The 16,086-nt window shown below is 42.0% G+C and overlaps 1 protein-coding gene across 1 annotated transcript in view; it reads right to left on the minus strand.

Moving 5' to 3' along the window:
- ELMOD1 (ELMO domain containing 1) overlaps positions 1-12,658 on the minus strand; it is a 46,317-nt gene extending 33,659 nt beyond the window's left edge. Inside the window, exon 1 of the mRNA XM_027712749.2 lies at positions 12,505-12,658. The gene's annotated coding sequence lies outside the window, so the exon portion shown is untranslated. The remainder of the gene's footprint in view (positions 1-12,504) is intronic.
- Positions 12,659-16,086: the final 3,428 nt, after the last annotated feature.

Raw genomic sequence — 16,086 nt, forward strand, 5'->3', positions numbered from 1 at the left:
TTCAAGACCTAGAGGCAAGACTTCCAGCTCAAGCAGACGCACAGAGAATCTATGCTGCTGTCTTGGTTCATAAGGTAAAAAGTTTACTTTTTATGTGTGGTAGACAGGCTTTCTAAATGCTGTAGTCTGCTAAGTAGAGATAAAAAATCAGTGCTGTGCTCTGCGATTCTTGCAACAATTCACTTTTGTGGACACACACACATGTGGCACTAAGCTATTCGCATCCAGGTTAGACTGGGAAGCCAAATCAGAAGTTGAGAATTTACAGTCATCTTCAAACAAGTAGGACTGGAGGGCAGGATTCCCTATTTCCATATATCTCCATAAGTGAATCTCTAGGGGAATTCAGCAAAGATTTTCCGTGAAGAAAACAGTGTTTAAACTCTTTAGAAAGACTGTTACCACAATTCACAGCTGATTAAGTTCAACTATTCAAAAACCTATAGAGCCACAAGACCAAATTTCCACCAGTCTCTTTATCTCAATATGTAACAGATTTCTCATAAGTGAAACTTCCAGCATCTCAGTAAACAGGAAGAGCAGCTATAGCTCAGGATAACATGTTCTATCAACACTTCAGAGTTTATCCAAAAAGTCAATTGTATTAGATGTGTTTAGAAAAAAGACAACAGAAAACAAACAAACCGTCCCCTCCTCCCTCCCCCACCCCTCCATTTTTGGTCAGGGAGAAGGACTTGACTTCCAGCCTCCTTCATGCACTTCTCAAATATCACTTTTGTCAAAAAGTGCCAGACTCTCAGTGGGACACCCAGAGCCAGCAGGTGCCCTGTAGGGAGCAACCTATTGGAAACAGCATCCACTCACAACCCAGAGCCCAAATTTGCACTTTTATATGATTTTACTTGTCTGAACTTTAGCTGTGTTTTTCTAGAGCTTAAGAAAATGTTCCAGCTTCATGCTATGCACACATTTTCTCACTAAGGTACCTACAAGATACTTTTCTTATCCTTTTGTAGTCAGATTTTCAGCCTTTTCTGATTTTAAGTCATGCAGCTGAAGTAAGTTTAAAGACAAGTATGTCTGACTTTGTCAGCTATCTTCCACTAACTCTCTAGAAGTAGCTTGCACCAACAATACAGATCCACTACAGAAAACCTCTTGACTCAATGTTTGAAGTCTGAAGAGAGTGATCCATGTTGTAAGGCTCTAGATTGAGAATGATGGAGCAAGGACACAGTTTGGATGTCCCATACACTCAAGTTCTCGGCTTGCAGGATTTTATCCTGTACCACACCACTTCTACAAAGCAGTTTCCTTCTCCCTCCAACACCACACCCACATACCAATTCATTGCCAATTGTTTCATCCAGTTTATTTTAAACAAGACAACAGTTTTCCCTCCTAAAACTAACCACAGCTTTTCTTGGAAGAGAAGCAGTACTACTGTAATCACATAGAACTGCAAAACTATTGCAAACTCTGCCTCAAAATATAACTGAATCCTTAAATAAATAGTCCTTAAATAGTCCTTAAATAGTCCTTAAATAAACATCAAACTATTGGAATTTCTTGTGACTCTATGATTTTTTTGGTAGTACAGTAAAACATGCATCAATCTGAAAGGTTAACAGTTGCTGGAAGCTCAAAGAAATGAAGAGTAAGCCTTAAAAGTCACCTCTTTATTTGAAGCTCAGAATTTGCTTTGTTTGTCTTCTAGAAAGCTGAAGATACAGCTGAAGAGAAAAGTTGTGTTATTTAATATAAATCACCATATTTTCAGAGTAAAATATAAATCCAAGGTAGCTTCCGTCACAATATTTGTTTTGCAAGCTGGCATATTGCAAACACTTAGAAGGGTTATATTCCAATTATAAAGAAAGAGTATCTGTGCTGAAGAGAAAAATTGTTGGAACCATTAATATGAGTAGGCTGAATATAGAACTTTGTTTATGTGGATCCTTAGATTACCAAAAAACCCCAAAGCCCAGTAATTTATTTTTAAGTTTAGTTGTTACAGTTTCAAAGTATGGTTTTCTGAATGCCACCATCATTATGTTGATTTCAGGCTGCAACTTATCTTTCCAGCAGTATCCCGGGTCACCACCTATCCCTCATTTACCTCAAAAACCTGCATGTATTAATCTGTGAGGGACAATAGGCTTGAGCCTTACATCAGCAAAAGAGTTTTGCCTCTGTATATTCCTCTTTTTTTTTTTTTCTGAAGGGAATGTTAGTGCTTCTGTATCTCAAACACCAACCTGCGATAACTAGAATTAGAAAGGGGAAGAATAGCTGACACACATTATGAAATGTCCCTTGAGGTCCTGCAGGATAGCAAGCTGGCAGCAAGCCAGCAGTATGCAAAGACAGACAACAGCACTCTGGGCTGCATGAACACAAACACGGCCAGTAAGTAGATTGAAGGAAGAGATTATCTTCCTCTGCTCAGCACTCTGGGCCATATTTAGACACTGTCTAGTTTGAGGCTCCAGCAATACACAAAAGACATCAATAAATTGAAGAGAGTTAAGCAGAGGCCACTGAGATGGCAGAGGAGGGGGGGGGAGATGGGTTTGTTCAGCCCCAGGCAGAGACAGCTTTGGAGGGACGTAACAGCACCTCCAGTGCTACAGGGACATCACTGAGAAGTCTTAGATGGATTCTTCATAGCAGTGCAGGGCAGGAAGACTAAAAACAACAGACAGAAACCTAAACAGGAGAGGTTCAGCCTGGATACAAGGCAAAAATTTTTCCTGAATAGGACAGTCAGACAGCGGCACAGGTTTCCCAGTGAGACTGTGCAGTCTCTATTCTTTGAGGTTTCGAGTCCCAGCTGAATGAAGGCCTGAGAAGCCTGACCGCAGAGCTGACCCTGATGTGGGCAGGAGGTTGGACTGGAGATACTCTAATGTCTATTTCAGCCTTTTATTCTCTGCTTCCCCCATGGTCACTTTTACAGGAAGATCTCAGATAACCTGAGTTATACCCAAGTACTCACAGTACTATAGTGCTATCGAGATACAACAGATATGGTGCCCAAGTCCCTGCTCTTTTATCAGTTTAAGACTTACCAACTTCTCACTAAATTCCTATATACTTTTTAGTGTTTCCCAAGAAACAAGTTTAGCTTTAGGATGGAACAAAATCATTCGCTCTATCTTATCTCTCCCCTCCACTCCCACTCAGAAGCCTCCACCATACAATTTGACCAAAACCAAATCATTATAAGGGTTGTACAACTCAAAAATGAGAGTCTCCAAGAGGCCTGCCAGTATCAATGTAGCACACAAAACCCCCAGATACAAATAAATCCCCAACAACTCTAGGACTCCAGTTTGGTAAGCCATTCTAATTCTCAGGAAATATTGTTTATCAGGCTGTCCATGGAGTAGATATATACCTATCTGCATCTTCCAGCTTGCATTCATGCCCAAAGGTGGCATAAAAGTCCCTTCAAGTGTATTAAAAAACCCAGTAAAACCAGAGGAACTTCAACCATCTCAATTGCAGCATAGTCATTTATAGGTCTTTGAATGCTATAGCAAGAACACTGCTCAGACTTCTCCAACTCAGAATGCATCCTGGGAAATGGCTCTATTGGTGAAAAAGCTCCCAAGAACAGATTGCCTCGAATGGCAGTTCCATGGAGTGCAAAAGCACTTTGTTTCGGCTCAGAAGCTGCTTTGCCTGACACCAGTGGATGCAGCCACTGCTAGGACTCACCTTAAAGATCAACAGTGGATGCCTGTTTTGTTTGAGCTTAGTTTTTCATCTCAGTACAGAAGGATATTTTCATTTCCATGTGCCCATGATGAGGCTGTACTCAATGTAAAACACTCTTTAGAAGAAAGTCTTGGAACAAAATGTCACACTTGATTGATGATGTTACTAAGCAAGACTTGACTTCAGTCACACTGTCACAGGTAATAAAATTTTTTCCCCTCCTTATCTCCATCACTGGTTGACATTTTCCATTTCAGTATTTCACTAGGAGAGTGAAGGAAAGGCTAGATGTGAAGTAAAATTTAACTGAATTTTAGTCCTGTGAGCATGAGCACGTACAACACAATTAAGCAATAAAAAGAGCCCTGAATAAAAGCTTAAAAGCAGAGTTGGGGGGTGGGAGAGCAAAAAACCCCCACTTTCTCTCAAGCTACAGAACAATGCTTTGAAAGTCTCTAATTTTGTAGTTCTACCTTAGCACCATTACTGCCTCTTTAAAACGGTAAATAGCATCCCTGATATACAACAACGAAGGATCAAGAGGGTCTTGCAATACCTGTAAGAGGCAGTTATGTAGGATTGTATCTGGCTTCAAGAAAATTCACTTATCAAGTCTCACATGGCAGGTTACCTCTAACACCACCCAATTCAGTCTACACAATGCAATTCCTCCACAGATTTTTGTTCAGTGATAACCTACAGTTTAATGAAGATAACATCAAACCAGAATTCAGAGTTGTAGAAGCATCTCCACCTTTTATGATTGATCTCTGCCCCTTAAAAGAGAAGGCTATGGCTCTCTACCTGACTGTTCAAAGCAAACTATATCCCAGAAATTCAACAAAGGAGATGTTCATGCATACAGACACGCTTCGCATGCAGAACTGTGGTAATACTTCTATCAATTTCTATTAGCTCTGCTCTATTACAATGTTGAAAGATGTGGAGGACAAAACTACATGAAGTCACTTCAGGTTACCAGTGAAGACTTTGCTGGGTACATTCTATTTCTAATAATAAATACGAAGTTAAAAAACACAGGAAGCTTTCCACACCCCAGAGAACTGTAAACTTCTAGAAATGTTGTCAGATGCCTAAATTCAACAGAATTAAAGCATCCAAGTGTTATCTCCATCTATAGTGTTTCCACTCTTAACAAGCTCACCTTACATATTGAGGAAAGTGTATTTTACATGGAAGAGAACAGAGTAGATGACATATCAGCTAAAAATGAAGTGTCATACTTGAAAACAGCCTTCAACCCACAGCAACTTCCTCCACCCCCCTCCTTCATATATTATAAAATGGTATAATTTTTAGCCCCCTCTCATGAACTTTCATTTGGCTGCTGAGTTCACCTAGGACAACAGCAGCATCATCTGGGTGGCTCATACATGTCTACATGGTTTGCAGTGCAAAGTTTCTGGCCCACTTGCTCTGCTTCCAGACACACTGTACAACAGCTTGAATTTCAAGGAAGTCTGTTCTAAATAAAACATCACACTTCATAGCAACATTCCATCAAGTTTAGAATAAATCCTACAAGGCTAGATGCATAAAATCCAAAAATGCTGCCTGGTTAGCTCTCAGACTAATTACTGCAAAAGCTTCATGGAAAAAAACCAAAATTACTATTTTCAAAAGCGAATGACTGATGCGCATTTGCCTTCCCTTCTTGGTTTCCACCTCATTGCCTGAAGATGAGTGGAGAGTACAAGTTAAAAGGCAAAGAGGATGTATTCCCTTGCCACCAAAATTAACTGAAGTCTAGATTTGCTTTAGAGCTCTACCAATTCCTAACAAACAGTAGTTTGTGGGGAAGGAACATCTTTCCATCCAATGGGTCACATGCAGATCTGCAATGCCAATGGAATTACACCAGAGATGCTTGCTCTATCCTTTCCCTACCTTTCCATCTACCATTATATTTGCTTGGACCAAGCAGAGTGAACTCAGCCATCAGATTAATACAAGCCCACACCAAGCATCAGCCTGAAAGCATGTAAAACTAAGGACTTTGAGATTTAGTTTGCTGACACCCCTCCCCACCCCAAAAAAAAAAAAAAAAAAAGAAGTTAAGACAAAGACACCAGAGGTGTCAGGTCTACGTCCAAACTCAGCTTTCAGGTTAAAGGAGCATAAAGTAATTTATTTATCCAGGAACCTGGTGAAGATCAGACACAATTCATACTGATCTAACAAAAAATTACTCCATGTGGTGCCATTTTCTCAACATTGCGCCAAATTACTTCGGCATGGGAATGACAACTTTTCCACAGAGCTCTGAGACACAGTCATGCAAGAGTAGGGCAAGTTAGGTACATGAGAGTTTCTGCATTTCCTTCTGTGGTTTTACAGACAAACTTTTCCCTAACACAGGATTCAAGAATGATGATCTCCCATGCAGTAAGCCAGTTAGATGATGTCACAAAGCATCACATTTGTGAAACCAAGGGCATCCTACAGCAAGTGTTATGCACCAGCTGTTAGCTGCCTGGAGTCCTGCAGTCTGCAGAGAGACCACAATAAATGAGCAACATACTTAATCAGTGGACAGAAGGACCTAAAATCCCACTGCAGTTTTTTTGCAAACTTCATGGCCTACTATTTTATCTCCTGTTTGCTGCTCAGTGAGATGTTCTGCATCCCAGGAGGAAGGAAATCAGGACAACTCCAGGTACATGACCTTGCTTGAATCTCTGGTTATGCATTTTCTGCCCAGAAGGACATATGCAAGGCAGATTGTTCTGTTTTTTTCAATGCCTGGGGTGAGGAGAAGGGGAAGAAATAATCTATTTTAACATGAAAAACAGAAAATGTTTCTTAAGTTTCTCCAATATATACTGCAAACTCCATGTTTTGGTTGAAACAGATTTAAGCCCTTCTTTAAGGAAAAGTTTTGAATGGCAACATGGTAAAAAAAAACCCACATCGCTTTAGGGTATCTTCTCAAATCTGTTATCCAGACAGGCCTATGTACCAGCAGCTACCAGTTGACTCTTCAACTTGGAAGACTCACAAGTATCTTAAGAAATTTTAGTTTCTATTAACAAGGGTTGTGAACAACTGTAAAAGTGCATTAAGACTCACTTCACCCTACTGTAGCTTAAGATAACTCCAAGTAGCATCAAAATCAAGCGCTGCTTCTATAGGCAGTGGAGAAAGAAAGCTATGATAGAGTTTGGTGACAGGGAGATTCATAGAAAGGAGGGATACAGCAACACAACCACCACTCTAACATGACTAAGTAAGAAAAAAAGCTGATGAAGATCTGCAAAAGGTAAAGGTGGAAAGAATGGTCTGAAGGTCAATGAAGTTATACCAGCTAGTGAGCAAGACCTATGAAGCACACTTTGAAGCATGGTACAGGAACCATTTTTATGTGGTAATTGCACAAAATGTACTTTCTCAACCAAGCAGGGAAAAGGTGAGTGACAAAGGAAGTACAAGGTGCTCTGGTGCTCTCCTTCCCTCTCCACTTCCTGCCTGGTCCTACCAAATGTTTACTTTCTTTTAGGTGCCCAGTCTCAAACAGAAAAGGATACTGGCAAAGATTTGATAGCAGCAAACTGGAAAGGCGGGACAAGACAATGTGGAAAGAAAAAAGAGAGATATGAAGACCATTGGAAACTCTTCCTGTAACAACATCACCCAGGGGAAGAACAACAAAGCAGAGCCAGGAGAAATACAAACTAGGACAGGATGATTGACAGGACTGCCATAATGGGTTTATTCTTAACAAAATGCAACACAAAGTCTTCTTCCTTCAGTGTCTCTACTTAGAAAAGTGAGCATACTTTTTTTTTTATAGTCCTACCATTTACCCCATAAGTGTAAAGTGATAGAAAAACTTCTAAAAGAAAATAAAACAAGTTTCCAGAATACTTGCAGCAGATATAATAGTTCATTAATGTGAATTGATCTTATCCTTGAGGCAGTAACTTGTATGATATAGCACATGTTGCTCAGGACAAATGAGGTTCAAAGAAGAACGTGACTGTCTCAGATTCTTGGAGATAATGTCATAGCCTGCATGAAAGAGCTGGGAGTAGATTGCGTGGCCTTGTCTTAATTTGCGCTCTGGTATGTCCTGTTTTCCATATCGTCTTCTGGGAGCACCACCATTCCTTTCCTTTTCCCACTCCTCTTCCCTTCTTCACATGGTTCAGGAAGAACTCCTCTTTTCCTCCTTCAGCCAATCTGTTCTCCTCAGGCTGCTTTAACACTGACAGCATGAAGGCCTAGTAAGCCCAAAATTAACAAACTCCGCATTGATCTTAGTGTTTCAGAGGCACAACCTGTTTGATGGCACACATCCAAGTCAATGTTGATATGGATATGGCTTTGTGAAATCAGAGTGGGAGAGGGAATAAGAGACTTGCTCTTATAACTGCCTACCAGAGCTATGGAGGAGGACTACCGTTTCCATGACCACAGGACAGTGTTGTACTAAGGGGCCCAATTCATATCACCTGCACGCCCACATGATTGTGCAAGTATTATGAGTGTAGTAACAAATGGTGTTGCTACACCACGGACAAATCTCAATACCAAAGTCATCCTGGAAGACAATGAAAGGTAGGGATTTATCTTTATTTTTCAAATATATAAGATGACTAAAAAGAGAAAGAAGAACATAAAACCAGCGGAAAACTTCTGTTCATTATCAGTGCAATCTGTAATTGGCCACACAAGCGCTTGCTCAATATGCTGACCCCAACAGTGTTATGATTTTGGAGTCCTAGGAAACTTATTGGTTCACTTGTGACAGACATAGACATACAATATGGGCACACATGGCAGATGGCGTACATATGCTAAGGAATAACTCTTGTGTTTGTGAAACTGATAGCTGATTGCACACAGTCCTAAACAAGCCTTCTTTACAGAAGCTGCCTTTCCTTCTTATGCACCATCAGAAGACATCAATGACTGAGTTAGCAGGATGACACAGAATGCTGTGGAGACAGGACTTGGTATAAATAATATTTTTGGGTTTGGTCCTGCCCTTTAATCTCTCTATCTCAGTATCTTTCCCCAGAAAAGCAAAATACAGAACTACTGCTGAAGGTACAGCTACATCAGTGCAGAGCACAGACCAACAGAAGTGCCTCTGCCAAGGAAAAAAGTCCTGCCAAGCACTTGAAATTGAAACCATCTAGATTGGGGAAAGGCTGCTTGTTTTTAAACAAAACACCCTATACAGATGCTGGAGTAGCTCCAATCTGGTCCCTGGGACTAAATGCTGGGTTGCAGTTGATGTGCTCCCAGAATAGTTCCTCCTATTTATTCTCAGGTGCTCCACGAAGCCAACAAAGTGAGGTGAAGAACAAAAAGGCAGGGACAACTGGACTAAAAATGCCTGTGAAGTAATTCTAGGTACAATATCACCAGAGAGGGGAGATCTCACAGGTACACAGTTTCCTATAGATATAGTCATGAGGACCACAGTATATTGCACCTCCTAAATCTGCTCTAACAATTTGCAATTTCACATGCTTACACTGTCAATTGTTTTCAATTCCAGTCTTTGCACCTCCTGTATTTCTCCTATTCCCCAGGCTCCTTTTTATGTTTGTGACTGTATCCGTCTGAAGCAAGATGGAGTGCTCAGCTTGAGGATCTGCAGACAGATTAGGACATGTAAAAAACACCATGCCCAATGGATTAGTTTCACTCATATATATTCACTCCTATGTAGTAAGTACTATACCTACTGTAATGCTAGAAACTATCTTTTTGAAGGGCCTCTCAGCTGTAACAGAAAGCTGAGAAGTGTTTGCTCACATTTTTCAGGGAAATAGGACACAGCACCCCGGAACAAACTGCCAGAAATGTTTCAAGCTAAAAAAACTGGTGTGGGGGTCTTCACCGGTTTTATGCTAAAGTGGATGAGAACTGCTCACTCGATTACAGCTGAGAGGTACTTTGAAGAAACCAATGTCTTTCGCACAGGACTCAGTAATTGAATGGGAATGCTCCCAAAGTGGAAGTCCTGGTTTAGTTTCAATGGGAGAGTTCGGGTCTCTTGTAGCGAGACTGCCCTGAGACCTTAACTACCACAAGGCAACTGGAGATGGTTTTCAGGGAATGTTTCAGATACTCAAGCTGGATGTGAGCCAAATCACTAGTGTAAACATATTCATAGTTTGTCTCAAGGCAAAGTCAAACAGGTCAGTTTGCCACCAAAATGCTTGCTTTGCCTTGAAAAGGAGTGCTCATGCAGTCCCACATACCATAAGAAGTGATTTGGGAAGCTGCTCCCGCAGCCTCTGTTGTCAGTCTTCTCTTTCCACTGCCTGGCAGGAACAAGCAGCATTTCCACCTCTGGCTCAGGCTTGGCAAATCCCACAGTATAGCACTGCTCAATACTCGAGCTCATATCATGTTAGACGGACGCTGAGGATGTTAAGCCTGAACCACAGCCACAGTCCTGCGCTAACATAAACATTATCCACATCTCTTTACATCAGGCTCATTTTTCATTTTATTTTTCTCTACTTTATCCTTCTTTCCTGCTTGGATTCTTACCACCTGGCTTCCTTCTCAGTATTCCAGTAAACCTTATTCTGGAGTTTACTCTTCACACCTCCTTCCCAAAGCTTGCATTGTATGAGAGTAACATATTTCACACAGTCCTTTGCCCTCCATTACCAGTAAAGGATTTTAAATAAAAGAAGTTTTCCAATCAAGAAGGCTGAGCAGATGTTCATTTAAAAAAAAAAAAAAAAGTAGTCTCATGAGCCAGAGGGCATTAAATCCAACAAGATTTGATCTCCAGGTAACCCAAGCTTGTTCTTCTTGCAATTTTTCTGCTAAGACTTCAAATGACCCCTTGGGAAAAATAAAGCTCACCTGACTCTGTATAGTTTTTATGCCCTAACTGTATAATTGAACAGATTTTTTTTTTAATTGGTTAATAGCTGATCACAGATTAACTGCAAGTACAAGTTCTCTGCTTAGCCGAAGGGGCTGTAATTCCTCGTCAAGAGCAACAGAAAGATGTTTGATCAAAGGAAATTCTTGGGTTCACACACGTCAGTGCAGCTAATATGATGCTGTCCCATGGTTAATAAAGCCCTGTCTCAAGAGCTGAGCAGGCAAAGGATTCGTAGGCACTTTGTTATGTGCTCAGCTGTAGCAGGTTTTTACACTAGCAGAACATGTTTTACTGTATTATCAGTGAACCAGCAGGAAAGTTAACAAATTCATTCTGTTGCACAGTTTTTCCATTGTTTGGTGCTTTCCCAGGATTATTTTCTGTCCATTTTTTGTTTAGAGTGACACATACAGCATCTGATGCTGTCACATGATTTCACTCCCGAAAATCATAGGCTTCCTGTCTCTGAGCTTCTATTAGCCTTGATAAGTCAATTGTTAGAGCAATGTAGTTTTGCATTTGTTTTAGTTGAAATGATTGCTTAAAATGACATGCAAATTATGATAATTGAACAAGTCAAAAGATATTTCTAGACTCCACTGGTTTGGTTTGGCAGTGCGGTAGCCCACATTTTTTAAGACAGTCAGAGAAAAGCAGGGTCTCCTAAGAATCAGCAAGTCTCATCTGAACTTGCACTTTGCTAAACAGACATAAGTATGCAACACCTACCAAATTATAATACATAAGGAGTCTTTTGCTGTTCTGTTCTTAGGGAGACAAGATGTTTTTATCACAAGCACACTCAATTGATTCAACTATTCATTGATCTACCAGTACAAAACAACATTCTCTAAAAACACGCAATGAAATGTTTGAAACAGAAGGCAATGCGTAAGCTGCTGTAGTGCATAGGGATGATGCAGGATTTTAGAGATGCTATTTCTTCTATGGCATTTTAGGATACATTACAATAGTGGAGGGGTGGGATGGTGGGGCATGGGGATGCAGAAAAGAAAAGAATGAAAACCTGGATTTATTAAAGCATGCAAACCACAAAATAAATTTCTTCCAGTTTCAAAAATGGCTCCTTTGTTTCAAATGCCTTTGTCACAAAAAACCCAGCTTGTTGTGATCTGACTGTTGAGTTGACTGAATTGGGACAAAGGTGTTGTTCTTCCCTCTCCAGCGTCGCCCCCCTTCCCCCCCCCGGCACGCCGCCCCCATTCTGACACAGACTTTCGCTACTCTTTTACCATTTTAAAAGAAATTATAAGAAAACCAGAAACGGCAAGGACAAAGGGAAACATCAAAGACTACAGACATCAATCCTGGACTAAACTCGGGAGCAAGCGTAACTTCAATACACAATGACCATGCGGGGGATGAAGGGGAGGCAGGGAAGAAGAGAACGCCACGAAAAAAAGAAGTCATCATTATCGTGTGCACATGTTGGTGTCACTGAGGCGCACAGACTCCAGGGCAGGTGCGGCGGGGCAAGCCAAGCCGGCGGGACCGCGCAGGGTGGGCTGCGGGTCAGGGCAGTCTGGCTGCGGGGCAAGGCAGGGCAGGGCGCGGAGCCCACTGCGGAGCCGCAGAGCCGCGCGCCTGTCGGCCGCCCAGCGCCGCCCTCCTCCTGCCCAATTACAAAGGATGGGGCAGTAAAAAAAAAAAAAATAAAAAAATAAAAAAATTAAAAATCAGCTAAAAATACCCTAAATGCGCAAACCACTCAGCGGTTCCAAATTTCCTTGCGCCCCAAGGTCTTCCCAGGAAGCGTCCCGCATTCAAAGGGCCAAAACTTCGCTCCCACTGCCGGGCGGGGAAGGGAAGATGAGGGGGGGGAAGCGGCGCAGGGTGCTGCGATGCGATGCCCGGAGCCGCCTCCCGTCGCTAAGCGACCCGCGGGGCCGCCGCCGGGCCCACCGGCGCCGCGCACTCACCGCTCCGCGCCGCTACATCCCCGCGGCGCAGCGCAGCCGCCCTCCCGAGCCGTCCCGAGCCGTCCTGCCTCGCCGGGAGGGACACGGAGCTGCCGCCGCCGCGATCTGGGTCACCCGGCGCGGCGCCCGGCGAAGGTGAGGAGGAGGAGGAGGCGGAGGAAGGCGGGTGGCGGTGCCGCCTACCGGCGAGCGCGGGGGGAGGCTGCGGCGGGGCCCGAGCCCGCCCCGCAGGGAGGGGAAGGGGCCGGGGGCCGATAGCAGGCGGTGCGCGGGGAGCGTCCGCGGGCGCGTTGGGTCCCTGCGCGCCGCCTGCCATCGTGGTACCTGGCCCCCGGCGCAGGATGCACCTCTCATCTCTGGACTTCGAGACCTTCCCCCCTCGCCCTCCCCACGCTTGCCGAGGAAAGGCGATACCTGTCTGCGATTCAGAGGAATCCAGCACAGTAGTACAGTTAAGGTCCTATAAGAAAGGGGGGAACGTCTCCAAGGAGTTAAGGTCCCGGCTAGCTAGGATATTATCCAGCGAGTCAGCATTCTGCCTCCATATGCCATCCCACTGATCTGTCAAGGAGATCAGCGTCCTTTCTTCCCCAGCAGTGTATCCTGAAGGCTTTTGATCTTCAAAGTTTAAAGTCTGCTAACCAGGATCACAGGCATGTCAGTATATTTATATGGCTCTCCCCCCCAAGAGAATAATGACTGTTGTCTGGAGCATCCACAGAATCATTTAAAGTTGTCCAGTACTGTAACTACTGCCCGTAGGCAAATAGTCTCTGTTTTGTTCATTCTTACTGCTGCATGCATCTGTCCAGATGTTCCTTTGAAGATGTAAGCAGGCTGTCAGGCCACATTGGCATCCCAACATTGTCCAATAGTCTCGGGTTTTCAGAAGTCCTTTGAAAATGCTAATTAACCTACTTTTCAAAGTATTTTCTATGCCTAACTTGAAAATAGCTTTCTGCATGCCTGTTACAGGAATGTGGTTTAATTTCTTCTGAATCTCCTTTTTCAGTCATTTTGATCCCATAATCAACTGTCACATTCAAGAAGTATGGTGAAAACCTTAGTGTCATTGAGTTAAACATTTAATGACTAGGAAATGCTCTTCATGTCTTAAGACAAAGCAGAATGGTAGTGAATTCTCCTTCTAGCTAGAGCTATGTAGTCCCTCTTCCACTTGTCATGAGCGTGCCTGATGCACCTGGCTGGCAGATGCTGTGATCTGCAGAGCTGATCAAATGGCAGGAACAGAGGAGGTCCCAGCAGCCTCCACTTCAGCTGTGTGGTCATGAGCAAACAAGGTCTGATGCTCAAAGGAACAACTAAAATAGTCGGTATTAGACTTCAGCTTTACTGCCTCAGCTCTTATTTGCATCGTGTTTTGCATGTTGAAGTAATCTTACAAGTTTAATTCCATGCATCAATGCAAGTAGAAAAGTAGTTCTTTCTCCTGTTGCCTGCATTGCAGCAGTTTTTCTAATTACTATATCAATTGATTTCCACCCCCAACACATTCTTGCTCTCAGGTCCTGTGCCTGTCAGAAACTTCTCTAGCACTAGGCCAGAGGAGCCACTGTAGGCTAGGAGTCCCTAGCTCTCTGAAGAGAGCAAATCCAGTGTTGGGGAACTTTTCAGGGGCTTCAGGAGCAGAGTTCAGCTACACTTCCCAAAATAAGTTTAGGAACAGAGATTTGTAAGACATTTCATTCATAATTATGCAAGATGAATCACGAGCATGAAAAGCCAGATCCTTGCTACAGAAGTAGCCTTACTTTCTCAGACAACATGCTCTTGTTCACAAATATCAAGGAATTCAAAATGTAAGCTGGAAAGACTTATTGACTTATTTCCTTACTGTTATGGCAAATTTAGGGGATCTGAACAAGAGGTTTGGAGTTTCCAGATGGCATGTGATTCTCTGGAATCACATAGTGGCAGGTGGCTATACTGTAGTCATGAAGTGCCATTTCAGACTTGACAGGATTTTTTAAAAACATTTGTTACCAAATTTCAGTTTGATGTACCCATTCACTCAGTATCTTGGGATGGAAGCTACCCAGGTTATTATGACTCCTATGTTCAGCATCGTTGTTCTCATGGAAAGTTGAGGCAAACCAGTATTTTATAAAATATCCCCAGATCTTTTGATTATAAGCAGTTACAGAACATTTTACTATGCTTTACTTTCCTTCCAACAGCATAATTATTTTTAATTTATGGCAAATGAGAGAAACTGTGCATGACAGCAGAAATATAGCTCGTACTTGGAAGTGGCAGTGAAAACCACATTAGAAAAAATAGATGTAGGATCCCACTAGTTGAGCAATGTCACACTTTTCCAGCAATAGCTCATACAGCCTGCTGTGCTTAATAAAAACCAGCAAGGTCACCTGCATGATTAATTTAGCATTAGAAAGAAGGTGACAGAAGCAGCAAAAACCCCAGATAGCAACATTCCTTGCTCAGATATTGGTGAAAAATCAAAAGCTCAAGTCCCTCATTATTTTGGATAGAAGCTCTTGCTGTTACACAATTTACTGCTAAAGATGAAATTGATAACAAGGACATGTGCTATGCCCTTGTGAAGAACCTAACATATTTTGACACCACCCAGCACTTTTCTCAATGTGTCCCCCAAACATTATTAAATGCACCATAAGGAGTTATGTTTTAGGTAATGTTTTTATTGTGTTATTTTGTTTTCTTTTTAACAAGTAATTTTTAATTTTGTGACAATACGGTGGTGACAAAAATATTTTAGCTACACTTGTATTCTTTTACTTAAAACAGACAAGAAAAAAATATATTTTATCTAACAATCCTAGTACTCCTGAAATAATCTAAAAAGTTGTAGTGCAAAAAGATAAGGAAGGAATAAGAACAATCTCCTTATTTCCATAAGGATCTTTCTTACCTCAGTTTTCAAAATCTATAGTCCAGATTATCAATCTCTCTAGTTTTTATTCAGCATGAGAGAGGATACTCTCACCATAAATGAAAAATTTCTAAGGCTGTTTTCAGTCTTCCTCACCTGCCTCTTTTGAGGGGACTCAAGTCAACTGGGGGTTATCAGGGATCACACCCTTGGCTTTAATCTGACAGGAGTTTTCCAGAGACCTGTGGATCACCAGAAAGTTTTTATTTTTTATTTCTTAGTGTTTAATCTTCAGGCTCAATCAATCCAAGTGTGATTTAAGAGACCATAGTATATTAGGCAACTGGTGACAGTGCTGTGCATTTAGAAGAAAGTAGCTGTAATGGAGGCATACTGCTAAGTATAATGAGACTCGTGATATCAAAGGAACAAGAGTGGATTAAGTACTGCAAGACCAGCTGCTGTTTTTCTTTATTACTTTGACTGAGATGATCAAATATTTTTGCTTGTGGAGAAAAGCTTTGCATTAAAAAGGTTATACCTTTCTCCTAGTATTCCTGGCTATTGGAGCACGTGGAGTAAGGTTTCAGTTTAAACAGCTATTTGCTCTCCATAGGAAAAGGCATCTCAACTCCTGTAATTTGGAAACTCAAGTTTTTGTGAAACTGTATGGGATCTTGGTGTTAGACCTCTATAAGAAATGACCA

This window comes from Pipra filicauda, unplaced genomic scaffold (assembly GCF_003945595.2).
Source record: "Pipra filicauda isolate LSUMZ 115617 unplaced genomic scaffold, ASM394559v2 scaffold30_size5312502_pilon, whole genome shotgun sequence".
NCBI classification, from domain to species: domain Eukaryota; kingdom Metazoa; phylum Chordata; class Aves; order Passeriformes; family Pipridae; genus Pipra; species Pipra filicauda.